The sequence below is a fragment of the Homalodisca vitripennis genome, chromosome 5 (genome assembly GCF_021130785.1).
Source record: "Homalodisca vitripennis isolate AUS2020 chromosome 5, UT_GWSS_2.1, whole genome shotgun sequence".
Classification (NCBI taxonomy): domain Eukaryota; kingdom Metazoa; phylum Arthropoda; class Insecta; order Hemiptera; family Cicadellidae; genus Homalodisca; species Homalodisca vitripennis.
The window spans coordinates 58,776,418-58,792,245 of record NC_060211.1 but is presented as its reverse complement, the minus strand read 5'-3'; positions in this window follow the sequence as shown (position 1 = coordinate 58,792,245).

The following is a 15,828-nucleotide window of genomic DNA, read 5'->3' as shown; positions in this document are numbered from 1 at the left end:
ACGCGGGCAAAACTTACGAAAAGCGTGCGAAGCCGCGGGAAACAGCTAGTTGATCTATAAAAGTTTAAGTGTTACTGAAATCATGTAAGCTATTAAAAAAATACACGGAATATTGCATATAAACTACGGGCGAAGCCGTGGGTATGTACTAGTAACATGACAAATTTGAAAATGCCTTTGTTTGCTTTAACGCATAAACTATTTAACAATTTGAGCTGAAATTTGACATGAACATTCTGAGATGCCTATTTTTACTTCGAAAATCCCTCCGGGCTACTTCCCACTGGTCTTTAAATAAGTAAAAAAATAACATCTTAGTCACGATATCAGTGGGGCGACACGATATCAGTAGACGTCACGATTTCCGTGAGGCGACATGATATCAGGTAGATTAAAAACTAAATCAAACATGACTCAGACTGTTTATTTGTTAAAAAAAAATCAACAATCCAATATACTTTACTGATTTGTTTTAAACCCTTTGCGGACCACAAGAATTCTGAGATTGCTTTATCGCTTTCCTCAGATTGATGATATTTTAATGCATAGCTTTTGATGTTTGTTAAAGATAGTGGAAAACTGCTTCTCTATAAAAATTATGGGTTTAGTGGGGGGATCTAAACAATATTTTTACTTACATTTAAGAGCCAACACAAACTAGACTGATACCTTAGAGCGCCACTAGCCACCTCTATTCCACCGTATGTTACCGTAGCTACGTTGACCGTGAAGCTCTGCTGCGACCTCCATGTAATACAGTATCCATTGAGGGATGGATGGGGAAAAATTACGTTTTGATAATTCTTATTCAAATTCTCCAATGATTAGGAAGGGCTTTCCATCACATAATAGAAATTGTAATTTTAATTTACTTATTTTTAACATATAGATTGATAGATTGATCTTAATGATTCAATGAAATTGCGGAGAACCATTGCAGTGTTGTAATGAATTTTAATAAATTATTTTGTAATTTGGAAAATATTTAACACTATGTTAGTGTGTACGAATATTGAATGCTAAAATGAGGTATCGTCTGGATTTGTGGTTTTTGTCACAGATGGATGTATGATATACACCGAGAACTTTGGAATGTTGGTTATAGCGCTTTGAGTTTTACACTGAGATTAAGTTGGCAAATTAAACCAAAAATTGTACGGTATTCCCTCAATAATAATAACAAAATAATAAATCCTGCATAATAATAATAATAAAATGAGTGATAGTCTTGAAAATTGATATGTGCAATGAAAAATGTCATACAAAATACAATACAGCGGTTTCTTGTTAGAGGTTTAAGCCTGTTTATGTACATGTTTGACATGGGATATTAAAAATCATAAAAATAATGTAAAATAGTTTAAAATGTGATATGTTTGAACAAGTAGAACTCTATCCTTCAATTACTGAACTTGAAGTGTTTTGGAAGACATTTTTCAGATTCTATTAAACACCATGTGACTGGACCATGAAGCTTCAAAGGTCCAAGAAGTACACCAGCACCTGACGTAGGACTGCCGTTGACAGAGGGGACGATTGATCTTCGAAGCCGATCAACCCTGATGAGAGCTCTGACCGCTAGTCTTTGCCTACGTTAGCCTGCTCTCGACATATTCTGCTGTCCTTATTAAGTGCCAGCCAGAGGGCGAAGCCTGATCGGTTAGATGTTTAGTGGATAAAGATTCCGCTCTGTGATGTACGGCGAGCTTTGACAGAGCATCAGCACTTCCCCGTCCAGAAATGATTATGGCCCTCTCTCAATCGCCTATCATAGCAGCTGAAGCAAACCTACAGATTAGCTTAACACATTCATCTTGTCCTTTGGTAAATTTGACCAAGCCTCATGGCTGGTGTTATTATGTTTACATATATGGAGGACGCTATTCTACACCGTTCTTTTTTTGACTGAAATGATCACCCACCGAACAGTGAATATGTCACCAACAGCAGATACCTGTCACCCTGTTGTCCTGTCATTGGACGTCTGTCACTTCCATCTTGGTTAGCGAACAACAAAACAATTCGAAAATACCAGCTAAAGATAACTAATCCACAAATCCGCCTGAAATACTTGGTACCATATTTAATGATTCTTTGCTTTAAAATTAAAAAAGAAAACTTCTTTATTTGGTATCTAAGCAATTTTTTCGTTGCCACTGCGATGGATAATCCTTAATATTGGATAGTCCTTTCTGGGGAGTAGATAAAATATATTGAATCGCACAACAAATTAATAAAAACGTTTATAACAGGTGGAAGCATTACGACAGAATAATAATACAATTCCAGTAAACACCGCACAATGTTGTACTAAAAGTCAGCAAATCGTGTCAACCTTGTTACCGACATTTCATAGCGTTTCGGATGGTTTATTGAGCCCGTCAAACAACAAACTACATGAACCGGTGTGATATATTTGTTTGTGAAAACAGAGGAAATAGTGATCCAATGTGGAGTGATAACCATCAGAGATGTTACGATGTTTCGACGATAAAACTCTAATACTGCCTGCCATTGGTGGAAGCTTTGATCTATTTCCGGTAACCAGCCAATAAAGTAACTCCATATATCGACCTCGCGTGGTTTATTACTACCACATTTTACTGACTGCTGACAGAAGATAAACATGTTACTCAGCTATCAATCAAACATTTAAAACGCGATTCTCAAAAACGTAAAATGAACGTAAATGAATACTTTCGTACGGTTTACTTTAAAATACTTACGACTTACTATGTAACCATCCGATTCCTTCAAAATTAGATTTGACTGACACTGCTAAAAAAAATTTATGTTGGTAATCTTTTTTGTATATAACTGTATTTTTAACTAATTATTACTTAAAAAATCATATGTATCATAACTTGATTGATGTTGCTGAGTGTCTGTGTGACCATAGATACCACAATATTATCTTATATTAATAGAAAAATAAATTCCTTTTCCGTTTGTAGTTTTCCTCAGTCTTATTACTTCAAAGAAAGGATTTAGTCTCCTATCAATTTGCTTTCCATTAGTCTAAGAAAGACATTAAATCTTGAATTAATCCAAATCGAACAATAAAAAATGTGCTTTTTTCCGTTTATGTACTTGTTATCACAGACTTCTGTATGATATTTAAAGCCTTTTTGGTTTTAAATTTAATACATGAAGTTGTTATTAGAAATCTTTGATTTTAACAAATTGTATTTAAAATTTGCTCAGTTTTCATACTGTTTTGTTTTGTTGTGGCGCCCTTAGTCTAGGCGCCAAGAGACGATTTGGTTTTTATCAAGCACTCGACCCGATTTTTCTTGGAATCGATAAGTGATTGTTTCATAAAAAAGATTTTCTTCAGGCGGGCTTATTTTGTTGGAGGTCGAAATGGGAAGGTATAGTAAGATTTAAAAATAGAAAACGGACATTATTTCAGGTTTTTGTTTGTATATTAATATATTTAACATTCACACTTATCTGAGGCACATTTAACATCATTCCGACTACTGTAAAGATTATACACGACCTTATTTCTTTTACATTATTAAAATAATTTCTTATCTATCTTTTCCTGGACAACCATAATAATTGGAACCAGCCCATGGCTCTGTCCTATTCATCATAAGATTTAATTGGTAAATTGATAATTTGAAGCTTTTTTCACGAAGGATTCAGATCTTCTCCCCAATTTTTCAGGGACCAAAAGCACAATTGCGTGATTCCATTTATCTAATTTTAAAGGCATGTATCAGTGAAATTCAGGTGTATCTTAAAATTTATATTTGTTTAATACTTGTATTATTTTTTTCAAAAGAAACGTCATATTTTGCATTAAATTGGTTTTATAAACAAATATTAAAATCCATATGTAATATTATGTAAATAATTTGACATAAAAATATCATAAGAAGTTCCATGTTTAGATCATTGATATGATACATCGCCAACAAACTCGGTGTTTTATTACAACTGGCTCTTGATGTGCACAAAGGAGGAAACGATGGGACTAAAATAAAGATACTGTGTTATGCTGTTGCAGGAATACAACAATGTTTGTTTATAAAACTAATTTATTAAACTGTAAAAATACGCTCATATACCTACTTCAGAAAAGTTAGGTGTACACCAACTGAAATACCTTGAACTATGTCTTACGTTTAATAATATAAAGCTCATTTTGAAAAGAAGTGATCAACATACCTTATAAGAAAGAATTATAGTGTAGCAATAATTGTGTGTAAACATTTTAAATCACGAATAAACATGAACATACTTTCTGCGCGAATTCACATCACACACCATATTGTCTGTTTAAACACCTCCATTTAATAAGCTTCATGGAATATTAAACTTAGTAAACCATGAATCACGTAATAAGGCTCTAGACCCAATTTAGCCAATGTACACGCCGCAGGCTCCCTGTGTACTCACTGTAATGTGCTGACATAACCGTGGCTTTAATATCTCCAGATAACAAAGTTCTCCAAGCAGAAACCTTAATTAATTCCTTAAATAATCACATCATCGACCCTTGCCATTGATGAAAGTTACCCCTTAGTGAAGCTCAACACCTTGTTCACTTTTACTCACCTGCGAGGATATTATAAAACAGAATTTTGATAATTATAAAAAAAATTACTTATGTGGAGTAGTCGGTACTACAAAATTCAAATATTGTTTTAAATCATGCCGTTTACTCCATTCAATGACTATTTGTCCGTGTATTTATCCCATACAACACTAATTTCCATTAAAATTTGGATTTAGGTTCTACTTGTCCTCTATTTTAAAGTCTACCCTGTGCCGGGGTTTGCTTTTCCTCTGGGAGAGGTTTTTCCCCTCTCGGGGGTGCTAATTTTTCATTAAAACTATGTGCACAAATCGATAAATTGACTGATTGTAAGCAACTTTTGTTCTATGAATTCTCTTCTGAAAGTCAATACTTTTCGACTTTAGGTCGGATTACACATACCCGCATCGCGCCCAAGGGAGTCGGCCGAATGTCGGTGCGGGCTCGACTCGGTTACGGAAGCCACGCATGTCCGTAAGCAGTTGGAGGGCAACAACGTCACTGTTCAGACAAGAGCATATTTGTTTTCGGTTTCGAAGTAATAGATGCTTTAAAAAATGTTCAGCAAAAAGGCTTGGTACAATAAGTTAGGTGACCAGTTTAAAGGACGTATTTTTGAAAAAGTTGAACTTCAAGTATCATCATTTTTGTAATTTAGTGACAAATTGCCTTTTATTCAAAATAACTCAAACACTATTAATGACAACCAATATTTTTTAGAATACAATATAGTAGGTTTTTATCTTTTTTGAGCACTTTTAGTATAAACCTTTTTGAAAATAACATCGGAGAACAAAAATTATTTAGATGAGGTTATAGCTCTTAAAAACCTACAATATGCTTTTTGAAGGACTTAACTGTTTAAAAACCAAGCGAATTATTGAAAAAAACCAAAATCTCATTTTTGTATAAATTACAATATGTATAGTATATTGATGAATACACATAGTGGATATATTTTAGGCTTATTTGAACTGTCACTTATATACAGGTTGTCCAAAGATTAACCCGACAAACCTCTCAGGTAGTTTCCTCTTATCAAAGTATGAAAAAAGTTCATATAAACATATGCTCGGAGAAATTTCGCAGGATTTTCTGGGAAAGTACGTCAGTTTCCTTAAATAGACTGTGCTTAGCCTTCTTGATCACGAGTTTCTTAAGTTCGAAGCAGGAAATTTTGAACGCTGTGCCGGCTTAACAGGTGAGTTACATTTGATTACTTCAGAAAGGTTACTGCAGAATTTAAAAAAATGTTGGGAAATCATCGGTTAGTTTAACACTTGTATCCAAGAAAAAAGAGAATTTGTATCACATTTCCTGTATTTGTACTGCAATGAAGAGGGATTATGGGTAAGCACTGTTATTACTTTTATGATTAATTAAATAAGTTAAGGGGGGATGATTATTGTTCCATAAGATGACCTCCCCATCAGCTATACATGCTCTACTGTCCGCAAAGGAGGTAAATATGAGATCAAGAATAACACGAAGATAGTTTCTGATTTAATTTTGCCCAGATAGATTCAGTATCTTTAGACAAATCAATCTTTACAAAGATGGGTAAGGGGAGCAAAGAGATAGGTCATCCCATTTAGTAGTAGACTGATTGAAATCCCACCGAATAAATAAATTTGTGACCGTAGGATTTGATAATGCCACATCCATCTCAACGCCACAATACCGTTCATACCTAGAAATATGCATGTTTGTCGGTATGTACACTACACAGAGAATATAAGACGAAGCTTTATTAATTTTTGCCTCATCAAAGACACATTCGACATTTTTAACAAAAGTCACCAGCTGGCACAAGTAACTGAGGAGGTTATAGCAACAAGAACTAGTGTCTTTGGTGCTATTTGCAGTGGACCTGTCACGTCTGGTTTTAGAGAAACTTTGGAGATTCAGTTCGAAGCCGTTAATATCAGGTGCCAGGTTAGTTTCAACCGAAACAATAATGTCATATATACAAGTAGAAACCGTTTGCTTTAGTTGTGTTTTACATTTTGAAAATGTACAACACTGTGAGTCCGACGGGACTTAAATCGTTTTTTTTAACAATTACAGGTACACCATTACGATGTTTGATTGTGAGGCTTTATTTTTCTGACTCACTCCTCCTTGTCAGCTCCTCACGCAGATCCTTTAAATACATCATTTGTCTAGGAGTACGATCTCTAGTAAGAGAAACATTGGCAAGGGTAATATTTATAGTGGATGTGTTCAGCGTAGAAAACTTCGCCATGAGCGGGTTCACCTCTGAAGCACTCTTTAACATGATCTTAATGGGTCTATCTTTGGTAGGAACATTCCTATCTTCTGTAGAATATTAATTCATACGAGACAATGTCAGAGCAAAGTTGATTTAGCAACCCAGATATCAGTTTCCTGTTCCAGCTGCCTTTTTTAACGCTGTCTTTGATGTCAGGCAGGTTCAATGGAATCAAGTTAAATGCCCGCTGAGACCGATCATTCATCTTGGGTATAAGTCCTTCGGGTGTGATATTATAACAAATGCATCAGTATTAAATTTGTTGTCAATTCAAAACGAAATTATGTCGTCCAGGACTAATATTTTAAGGAAATATTACTCACAGTTTCAGTAGTATATAATGAGTAAAATCTTAATAGGCTTTGATTTGGCTTTGTAGGTTTTGTAAATCTTATATTTTTTTTATTAGGAAACACCAATTTATTTAATTAATGAAAACATCATAATGACACCCATACGACTACACAAGTGTAATTTAGAAAATGTTTTGAAGCAAAAGAGATAGATCTCGACACGAAAATGAAAGTGAAACATCTAGGTAAAAGTGACAGAGATGAAGTAGGCAATGTTGTGTCAGTTGGGAAGTAGTTGGCTCGTTCGTCATCTGTGAGTTGAACGTACTGCGCGTCTGCTTTCAACTGCTCCAGTCGACCTGTTCTTGCCAAGTATAAGTCATTTTACTTCTTCTGTAAGTGTTATTAATTTACATTAAAAGGACTATTCAATGTACACCAACACGATTTTTGGTTAAGGCATCTCCACTTACACACTAGGATGGTTTGCGTTTGGGCCAAAGTTATGGAGGTTATAAAATATCATTCACTGATTTTCCCTTTCTGTAATACTACTGAAAATAGCTTACATGTAAATGTGACGATAGCTTCTAGTGTATTTATGTTTGTAGAAATATTGAAAATTATGTAAGCCCCAAGAACTTATATCCTGTTTACTATACAATTAATAAAACAGACCAATTTACAGCAGTAAATCAAGGTTAGTTAATAAAAATTTGTTAAAATTTATATTGGAACCCTATGCAAGTACAACTATGCTATAAATTATGAGTCTAAAATGACCCTCACAAAAGTTTCTACTCAACTGAATCAAAATTGTTCTTTGGACCTACCTGTTTTATTTATGCAAATAAATTGTACCCTTGACATAGCTTAGGCAATTATTTTTGACGTATTTATCAAGTTTATGTTCATTCTCAAATTTGACAAAAAAAGTAATTATTTTAAATGGATAGCAATATTTCGGTCATTGCCTTAATTGACTTATTTTTTATAAAATATTAATGAATTTTTGTATATCTATTATATTCGTGTACTCTACTTTATTCTATAATAATTTGCACTTAGTTTATTTTGTTATTGATCAGTTTTTATTGTCAGCCAATTTAATTTTCAAACGTTTAAAATTGATTCATTCCCACGTTTTATTGACATTGTCTTCTTATTTTACCAACGTAACGGCCACAAGTGTTACACGATTTTGAACTGGAGTGTTTTTCTTTAAAGTGTTTTAAAGAAAGTAGAGTCCGATTCCCTCTCAAGCCTCAATACACCCGTCCTCTCGGGCCACCGGCCTGTGCGAAGAGTTTAATATGTCTTTGTTATGTCAATTATTTGAAAGAATATTAATTACTTTTTTTAAATCTGTAAACATTTGTGGAAACAAATTTACATTTTTTGCATAATTATGCGATGCTTACTTTTTTATTATGGAGCGATTTCCTTGTATTTTAATTCTTGAGGTACAAACCGCTAATAAAGGTTATTTAAAATAATGTAAAACCTAAATTGTTCTCAATTTACAAAGAAAATATTAATTTAAATCAACTGATTTATAATAGCTCCTTATTGTAATGTTTTTAGTTGTGGACCGATGATTCACATTACGTTGAGGATAAATGTTTAACTAGAATTTTGTAATAATTGTTTTGTAGTTTTCGAGAGTCAAACAACTTTTATAAGAGTTATGTTTTTAAATAGTCAATAAAGAGGCAATAAAGGTTGTTCTACTTGGCATAAATTAATGGATGAAACTGTACATAGCGATTGATGTTTAATTTTAATTTTGGTTTTGCATAACCAAAAAAATGTAAAAAAATCTTTAAAGTCGGACTAAGTCAAAAATGTAAAATGTTTAATGGTTCAAAAAACATATGTTTCTTATCATGCACGTAAAGTAAATATTATGATAAATTTTGTTATTTTTTGGCTGAGTATCGTCGCGTTATGTAACCAAAACGGATAACCCCAGAGTGCTCGCTTCTGACTGACAGGTTCCTACCAGATGAAAATACTTTGTGTAAACTGAAACCGATGTTACTTACATCTGAACAAACAATGTGAAATTATAGATCTCTTGTCCTAAGTGCGTTTAACCTAAAAGTAAATTAAGGCCAATACCTTCAAGTAGTGTAAACAGTTTGTATAGTATTTTACAATAAATTTAATATTTTTAATTTTGTAAATTTAATTGTGTGGTAATTGATTATTAACATTTTAAAATTGTACTATGGATTATTGTTTATCCAATAAGGATGAATCTAAAAATGTTTCGACGTACAAAACATGAACAATCTGGTATGTTTTGTAATTAGTTTCACACACACACACTTTGCTGGTAACAAATAGATTTATTCAAATTCCATCTTCAAATGGTCTGGAATCAAAAATAAGTAAAATTCTATGGACAATGCCGCAAACACCAAAATAAAACTCATGAGGTTAAATAAAAAAATATTTACAATATGAACTTTTCATTGTGAAGGCATGACGAAAACCATAAATAAATAAAAGTTTAAATTGTTAGTATGAACACTACATTAACAACACTTACTACTTATGTATCACCACAAACCACATCAATCTGTATCTACAGATCTACAGACAGATCAGAGACGGGAGCTGTTAAGTTTACAACACTCCATTGTACTGTAACACGCCGGAACTTGTTAACGCCTCAATCACGAAACTCTGAGCCAGCATTGTGCTGTCCTATCAACCAATCAGACTCAAATTTGCGTGTAATACTATTTGTGATCATGAATATATTCTTAAAAACAGTTAGGAGGGTACGAGTGTCTTAATTTGTTATAAAAAAAGTGTATTGTAAATTTATCTATTATCCATGAATATATTCCAATTTATAATACATAACTCGTTTTTAAATTGAATAAATTTCAACAAATATATCATCCAAAACATATTATTTCAAAAAATATAGTTTATATTTACATAAGTTTCAAAATATTAAATATAGTAGAGTTATTTTATTTGAACCTACAATTTAAACGGTTGTCCTTTTTTATTTTTATTTCTAAAAAATAAATAATATGTATAATTTAAATTTATTATTTAAATAATAATGTAAAATAAATTCCATAAAACTTTTGGTAGTTAATATCCTACATTAATCACCTTTGTTTTGATAAACAGTAGTTTTGTTTTTTATAAAATATCCAAATTTGAATAGAGTAGATTTTAATAGATATCAATAGGCATTTAGACTTTTTTCATGTACATCACCATCTGCAACTAATCAGAAATAAAGGTTTAATTTGAGTTGCAGCATATATAAGTAAAATTATATTAAAATTATGTAGGTATTGGCAAAAGCATAAAATGTTATTAAGATTAAGATGAAAAAACAAAAAGACCATTGCTTGAATTTTGTTTGAATTACACGTAAACTACCATCTTTTACACTAATGGAATAACTTAACTTCAAACAAAGGCAAGGTTTTATTGGAAAACAATCTCACAAGAAACAAACAAACCCGAGTCCCAAAGCCGCAATCTCGTGGTGAAAACTCTCATCTTCAAAGGCAATCTTTCCCCAATCCATTTGCGTCTCTGTGCGAGTACTTGCAAAACGCGATATAAAGTGTTAATGGTATATTGATTCATTCTATCTGAGATAAACTCTGAATTTCTGTTTAGTTTACTGTTTTTCATAGAGTTGAATGAAATGTAACTGACAGGGTAGTATAGTATAGTTTTGTTACATCCTTGGTAAGAAAGGGACAAGGAAAGCAACACTAGGAATAACACTATTAAACACTAGGAATTACAATTCTAATTTTCAATGCACATGATATTTTAAATAAGTACATATGTTTGACCCTTGTTTGCACCCAATAATTATTATTTTCTCAAAAACCACCTACCTATAATTATGGTTGGGGAAGACGCCAAATATAATCTTAATAAATAATTGCATCTGGACTGTATTATTTTGCATCTGCATAACTGTAAACAATAAGTGGCTATAACAAGAATGAAAAGAACTGTTAGTGTTACCGCTATAAGGGGGAGCGTTTGAATTGTATTGACACTGAAGTTAATCTTTTACAGGGGACTTAATAGGTTAGGGAGCTGTACCAGCTTGCTCTTTAACTTGTAATTCGATACTATAAAAGCTTCAAAGGTGTCTTTTTTTACTTGCTTATGCGCTAGACACATTAAATTTTCATCTTAAATTAACACACCACCCTCTTTACTTACTTTTTCCCCCTTTTAGTATTTTGGTTTGCATCAGTATTATAATTATCATTAGTTTATAGTTTCAATTACCTTTCACAAATGTTGCAGATTATAAAACAGGATATGCTTGATTGTCGATGTAGGCAAATTATTTATATCTAATAAAAAGTCATTGCAAATATTTTATATTGTACCCAGCCTTGTTCATCGAACACTGGATGCCTTACTTACTGGAATCTCACACGTAGCACCCATTTCAAATTTAATAATATCATATTAATACTACGACAAACTAGTAATAATTCTGTTGACTTTTATTTGTAAATATTTTGCTTCTATTGTTACACTACTTTACATGCCAATAAATTATACGATACAAACATCAATTACAACATCGTGTAAAATGTTATGAAAGGTGTTAATAAGTTAAAGAACTAAGAAATCTTAATTAGAATCATAAACGCAATTTCTTTCAATCAAAGTTAACATGAATAAATATGGTAATGTGATTAAAAAACATTTTTATTTCAACAAAAATAATTGTAAAAAATTAAATAATGAATAAAAATATGAATTTATTTTGACAGCTGATATTTTGATATGAATTCTGCAATATAAACTATAGACTATACAATATAGTACATGGTATAATCTCTCATCCAATCCAGGGTACTATGACTAGCGCTCCTTTCGGGTGGTACTTAAATAGTGCCTATAACCGAAGAAACAAGGTATTATGGCCCAAGTCTCCATATGTGAGTTAACTCTGGACCTGACTGAGGCATACTAGGAACTTTATCAAGCAACACAAACCTATTATATTATAAAATTAGGCACAATACCGTACTTTATTTTCTTTATGATTTTTTTAAATTTTAAATAAATGAAAAATTGTGTGTGTTACTCTTTCAATAAATCTATTCCCCATTAGATTAAAACTAGATTTTTGTCAACTTCCATATAAAGACATCTCTCTTCAACTCTAAGCCAAGATATACAACCACTAGGTTGTTGTGAGTTTTTGATATTGAACAAACCATTCAACCTTTGAAAAATATTCGACTCTTGAAGACCCTACTTCTGGATCCTATCTACTCATCGCAGTCCACTTGCGCTGAAATACCACGTTACACCCACTGATTCTAGGATTACCTGACTTCATGAACCTCTTGGAAACCTTGCAAAGACGCTGAAATACCTTATCTATGGGAGGTACTAGCTTCTAAATAATGTCTCAGATCTCCACGGTTCTCCATGCTTATGGACCATCCAAAGTCAACGAATTCCAGGGTCACTAAGCTTTTTAAAAATGTTCAGGCGATAAAATCTTCTGATCTATAGTATATGTAGTAGTGTGTAGTTTCTTATTGTTCCTTGCAACATTCCAACAATAAAAATCGATCTCTAAAAATAGTGCAGATAAATATTTTACTAGCTTACGGTCTATGAGATCATTTGATTACATACAGTCTCTGACTCAGTGTTGAGGTTTTGAAGCAAACGAACTGGCCAGCCTCTGACAACTTCTAACCTGTAGAATGGCTTAAGGGTGCGCTCTACCACAGGCCAGAAATCGCAGTACGACTGTTTTCAAAAATCCGCTTGGAGCGCTGGCAAAATCGGTTGTAGGGAGGGCAATGAGTAGTTGCTGTGGAAGGGATCGGAACTTACCGAGCGCCTCCGACATTTGCCGAGCGAGGGGACCCGAGTATCGGGACTACGGAGCATCTCAGCTATTTGCCGAAAGAAAATGCGTTCGGCTTGTAACAACGCACTCGCGCCAACGTAGTGTGGAGATCGGCTAAATCAGTATGAAAACTGTAACCGGTACTTTTACTACCGTTACTCGTTGGTACAACATACTTTTATTATTATGCAATAAAACGTTTTAGTAAAATATATTTAATTTTTGTTAATTTAAATTCGGTCTACTGAAATATTTGAAAACGAACAGAAACGTAATCATTCCAGTGATATTGTCAGGTCAGAGTGTCTACCGATCTGGAATACGTGGAAAAACTGGGCAAGGCAGGAATGGTTATGAAAACCATATAAAATTTAAATAAATTGTAATGTTATCAACAAACCTAAGATAATTTTATTAATTCTTTGATACATAATGTAAACCTACACATTTTCTTGTAAATATAATCATTCTTTCATGTTTTTAGAATTATCAGATCACATAAGATTTTTTAAGACTAACTAACAACGCTACCAGCAACAGTATATTAAAAAATTACATATTTTATGAGCTCAGTTCATATATTTACGACTTAATACACACAGCTGCGTGTCACTCTCTGTGCGTCTAACAAATTAGAATGTAATTATAAACTTTGTAACAGCAATAAACTTTACAGAAGTGAACAATAGTAACATAAACAAAATTCAGCAACAAAAAACAAAGTCACAAACAATACATTAAAATTACAATCAAGCAAAATATCACAAGACCAACATGAGAGAAATTACAGTTTTTTACTTAGCAGATTGTATAGGATAAAAATTTACCTGAGTATATTACACTGAGTATATACAGGATGAGTGGCTCTTGTGTGACAAAATTTTTTGGGTTATAATGTTGTCCTAACTCAATCAAAAATACCACGTTTACCTCAATAACTGAAGTACGAAATAGTTGGAAGTTCTAATCATTAGAGTTTTTTAAGGTGCATTTTATTGCACTGTTATATAGTCTGTCTCTCACAGGAAGCCCTCGAGGGTATCTTGGGTTAACTAGTTTTGGCAATATGCATTTGTAGTAAAAAGTAGAATTTTAATTAAAATGTTAAAATTTTAATTCCTTTATTTTGTAATGGGTAATAGCTGCTGATCATGTAATGAGATTTGTTTAACAATCAAATGAAGCAATCATACATTAAGTCAAATAAAACCTATTATAGTTAGACTATAATATTGCACTAAACATAATACCTCATAATGAGGTATGTCACTCATATTTTGAAAAATATTGATATTATTCAATAATTTATTGTTCCCCAGGAGGTAGAGGTAGTTGTTAAAACGTTACGAATTTATTGTTACGGAAAGAGTTCGCCAACACTATTTCGGTGATATGAAGATGTATATGAGAGCTTCCACACGGACACGATCATTCATAGCATGGGGGCGCAACAGTGGCGCTAAGTAGTGTTTCGTCCATGGCCTTTGGAAAAGACCCGGCGCCGCGCGGGGTAGATATTATAAATCAACAAATTGAAGGAACACCAACACTGAAAGGCCACACGTTATAACCTAGCGAAAGCGGGTGAGGGGAAGTATCCAGCAGGTAGTGGTGGGAGAGTTGCCTACAGTTTCCGGCTGTAGCCGCCACGCGCGCCACCTGACAGAGCGTTGAATAGCGCTTGCAGACCTTTCATGTCTGCCTTATTGTACCTTAACTTCAGAACTTTTTAATAAACCGTTTGCAGTTTTACTCTAACTATATTCCCAATCTACGAATTTCTGTATTTTTATTCTTTAATAAAAATTCGCGTTTTTTATTTTATGAAACGTTGAAAATACCCTTTTGTTTAAAACTTTCCACCTGATGTGCAGCTTAAGTTGAATCGAAATTGAAATTTCAAAAACTAATGCACGTATTCAAATATTTAGTTACTTAAATAACATCAATATGTTTGTAATAGCTCAAAAAATGAGCCTACAATGAGGCAGATTCAAAACCCTTGCATCAGCGTTCACCAGAGTGGTAGAGCGCAGCCTTAAGTATAGGGAACGAGTCTTTCTAAAATTTACTAAATTTGTTACCATCTGTTATCAAAATGAGAGATGATAACCTTTGTGACGTATAAATCACAAGAAAGGTGAGTAATTACATGATACGAGGGTTGTTTGAGAAGTCAGTGAATTTCTGAATAAAACATTTTTCTTCAAATAAACATTTTATTTTTTTAATATAACCACCTTTTAGCTCGAAATATTTAGCATTTTACAAACATTTTTATTCGCTCCAAATAAAAAATAGCTGAAGGATCCCGAAATAGGCGTTTGCTTCATTTAAGGGAATTTCTTCATTTAACCCAAATCTCCTACCTCCCAGCCATTTCTTTAGATTTGGAAACAGGAAATAGTCGCAGGGGCTAGATAGAGAGATAATGCTGGGGTAGCAGCAGTTCGTAGCCCAATTCATTGATTTTCGCCACACGTGCATTGCCTTGATGGAACAGCTCCTTTTTCTTCGCTAATGCGGCTATTTATGCTTCAAATCAACGTCAAAAAGCTCTGAATAATATTTGCTGGTAATCGTTTTACTCTTCTCAGGGTAATCATTGAGAATGACACCCTGGACACACAAAAATGCCTGTTGGCTGACAGACTCACCCTGGCCTTCTTTAGTCCACGTTCACCCCAAGCAACCGTCTGTTTCATTTGTTCCTTAGTCTGTGGGTGTTTTGATGGATCCATGTAACGTCCACAGTTACAAAACGGCTCCAAAACCCGTCCAGATTACGGCTGAACATCGCTAAACACTCTTTTGAAGTGATCATACTGTT